The 3,832-nt window shown below is 27.4% G+C and overlaps 1 long non-coding RNA gene across 2 annotated transcripts; it reads left to right on the forward strand.

Moving 5' to 3' along the window:
• The first annotated feature begins 241 nt into the window (after positions 1–241).
• LOC109863295 lies at positions 242–3,804 on the forward strand. 2 transcript variants are annotated; one of them, XR_002251314.1, is made up of 6 exons: positions 242–522; positions 595–790; positions 881–960; positions 1,080–1,154; positions 1,265–1,706; positions 2,192–3,804. It is a non-coding gene; the product is annotated as an uncharacterized LOC109863295 (long non-coding RNA). The 2 variants fall into 2 exon arrangements; XR_002251315.1 differs by having other exon boundaries at positions 242–519.
• Positions 3,805–3,832: the final 28 nt, after the last annotated feature.

Consider the following 3,832-nt stretch of genomic DNA (forward strand, 5'->3'; position numbering starts at 1 on the left):
GCACAATAGCCATAGACATCTATAATATACTAGACTGTGAGGCTCCTTAAGGGTCGTCTACAATGGAGAGTTTTAGACTGTAACAGTAAGAAACTGACAAATCACAATCGATTATTCTTCTGTACTTTGTCTGTGATTGGTCAATTTCTTACTATTACGGCCTACAACTCTCCATTGTAGACGGCTCTTTATGTATTCCCTAGATTTCGTGTACCAATAAGCCATGTACTTCTGAGCCGCTTAGGCGGCGGACTTAATAATAGATTGGAATGTGAAATGTTAAATTTTTATGTTGTACGTCAATGAGTATAATGATCACGTGTATTGCACGATCCCCGCAACACACGTAAACTGCGAAAAATACGTACAATCTTCGTGATATTTGCAATCTTGTGTTTTCAACCGTGTTTTGTTGAATTGTGTCAGACTCGCAGTTATCTATCGAGATAACAATATGAGATGTGCAGTAAAGCAGTGCATAAATATATATAAAAAAGGATGCGGCATACACTTCTTTTCGTAGTAACCTAATCTTATTTTATTAACAGATAAATTCAGCATTATATAAAGTTCAATATTTATTAAATGTTTTAGATTTCCCAAAAATGAAGAACTTTTAGCACAGTAGATAGCAGCAATACAACGAGCTAATTGGCAACCATCAAGTGCCAGCAAAGTTTGCTATCTTCATTTTGCACCATCTGATTTTAGTGAGAACGAACCGGGAATAACAAGAAAGCTTTTAAAAAAAATGCTGTTCCTACAATACATTTAGGACACAATAAAGAAGGTTACATAATCAACACAAATATATATTTATATAATGATATATGTACATAGTAATTTATATATTACTTTCCTGTATTTTTATTAAATCTAGATACTTCTGTAATATCAAAAGATGAAGAAGAAAAAACAAATCTGTTACCAATTTGATAATACCTTCATTTATGAAATATGGTAATTATATCTAAGAAAACTATAATTAATAATTATACTTAATCTTTATTTTTTTTTTAATCTAGTATTTATAAAATAATTTATATATTGCTAATTTTGTGTGTTTTATTTAATTCTAGAAACTTCTCTATCAAGAGATCAAATGGATCAGGAAGATTGTAACATTCAGTCAATTCCCCTAATTGTGGAATCAGGTAATTTTATATATAAAAACTTTTTTGCATAATTTACACACACACACACACACAATATATATATATATATATATATAATATATATTTTAAATGTAACCTTTTAATTGCAGAAACAATTATGTTAGATACATCAAGAAAACGAAAATCATGCAATTGCAATTATTATTCAGCTAAAATTATACAATTAGAAGAGGAGAACAAGATATTGAAAGAAAACCAAGAAAAACAAAATACAATGTTTAATGAGATAATTGCAGAAACAAATAGATGATCATGTTCAAGAACTTGAGAAACAAAAAACAATATTTAATATCTTACTTAAAAAAGAAAAAGAAACACTGCAAAAAAAGTTACATGCAGTATATACAAAAGCGAAACTATTAAGCAAAAAGACAAAAAGAAAAGAGATAAAATAAAATCTTTATCCATGTTACTTGATACACTAAAAGAAAAAAATCTAATTATGCCAACAACTTTTAATACCTTAAAGCATGAGTTTTCTGAAAATTTTCAGTCAATTTTATTGAGTGAATTCCAAAGTGAACAACAAAGGTAAATCGACGCATGCAAGACGCTATGTGATGAATTGAAACGCTTTGCTTTAACTCTGCATTATCATAGTCCACAGGCTTATAAATTTTGTCGGTTAGCATGGTGTTTGTAGTCATTCCTTCTTATGTTATACGTATCTCACAGAACAAAATCTCCATTAAATATATTAAATATTGCATAAAGCTATTGACGTCTAATGAAGTTTTTGTCCTGTATGATATTGATGTATATATAATTACTGTCTTTTTTATATTTCATATTCTTATCTTATTCTTATCTTTTACCTATTTATATTATTTAAGTTTATTATTTTCCTTATAATCTGAGTGAAATTGTTTTATTATATACTCTGAATGCAATATAGCATATGTATATGCTAACAGATTTTATATATATATATATATATATATATATATTAAGATAGATAAATTAAAAGTATATGAAAATTTTGCATTAATATTATTATTTTAACATTTTTTTTACAGAATCATCATGAAATTACCTCATTCATCATCATTAAGATACTGGACTTCTACAGTAGACATTAATCCGGGCTTTTTATCTAAAGTACTAGAAGAGTTAAAGAAACTATCATGTTAAGATAAAAATTGTTGTTTAATATTTGATGGAATGTCTATTCGGAAACAGGTATGTTGGAGTGAAGTAGATCATAAGTATGTGGGTTACTGCGATTATGATAATAATTTTAACTTCGAAACAGAGGCGACAGAAGCATTAGTATTTACGTTAGTAAACATAAAAGGTAAATGGAAATGTCCTATAGCATACTTTTTTAAAAATGGAATGTCATCTTCAACATTAGCAGAATTAATCAAGACTGCACTAATATTAACATCTAATGTAAACTTTAAAGTAAGAGCTATTACATGCGATGGCGTAAGTGTTAATATAAGTGCCTTGCATAGTTTAGGATGTAAGCTCTTTTCCTTATAATCATGAAGATATTGTAAATTACTTTGATCATCCTAGTGAGCATTATAAAGTATATATTATATTGGATCCCTGTCATATGCTAAAGTTAGCACGTAACGCTCTTGCTGATTATACAGAATTCTGGGATGAACATAAAAGTACAAAGTGGAATTATATTGTTAATTTGCATAAAGTTCAAACTCAAATGACATAAATTAAAAAACAAATTAAATCCTCAGTGCATTTTTTGGCAACAAAATAAGATGAAAGTGAAATATGCGGCTAACACACTTAGTGCCTCTGTAGCAAATGCCATCGATTTTTTAAGAAAAGAAGGTTTAGATGATTTCAAAGATAGTGAGAGTACAACAAAATTTATTAGAATTATAGATAGATTATTCGATTTTTTAAATACAAGAAATCCATTTGGAAAAAATTATAAACAACCTATCACAAGAAATAACTTTCACTATCTTCAGGAAATGATACAAAACAGTGTACATTATTTATTTTTATTAAAATGTAAAGACGGGACATTTTTAAAAACATCTAATAGAAGAACATTTCTTTATGGATTTGTGATAGCTGCTAAATCAATATTATCTGTCGCTCATGATTTATTATATTGTAGTAATACATTGTATAAATATATATTGTCATACAAGTTTTCTCAAGACCATTTGGAATTATTGTTTGGTAAAATTCGAAATTGTAATGGTCAAAACAACAATTCAAATGTACTACAGTTTCAGTATACCATGAGAAAACTGTTACTTCGTAATAACATAAGAAATTCAAATGACACAAATTGTTTACAATTAGATACCGATCCTGTTGGGTCCTTATTTGAATTGACTTGGCCAAAGAAAACAAAAGAATTTACATTATTTGAACAAAACATAGAAACAGATAATGATGACTTAAATAACAATACAAAAAACTCAAAAGTTATTATAAAACCCTTACAAGAAAACATAATATATTATATTGGTGAATATATAATAAAAACATTTAAATCTCTTAAGTGTTTTTCTTGTGCAAAAGCACTTACACAACAAACTATAGAACATAATTATACACATATTAAAACTTATACTAAGTTTTACGACTTTAACAATAACGGACCCAGTAAAAAATTTTCCATGTATAAAATTGTATGGACATATTCGGTATATATATATATATATATATAT

Source organism: Pseudomyrmex gracilis, unplaced genomic scaffold, assembly GCF_002006095.1.
Source record: "Pseudomyrmex gracilis isolate BER0280 unplaced genomic scaffold, ASM200609v1 scaffold_4042, whole genome shotgun sequence".
Classification (NCBI taxonomy): Eukaryota; Metazoa; Arthropoda; class Insecta; order Hymenoptera; family Formicidae; genus Pseudomyrmex; species Pseudomyrmex gracilis.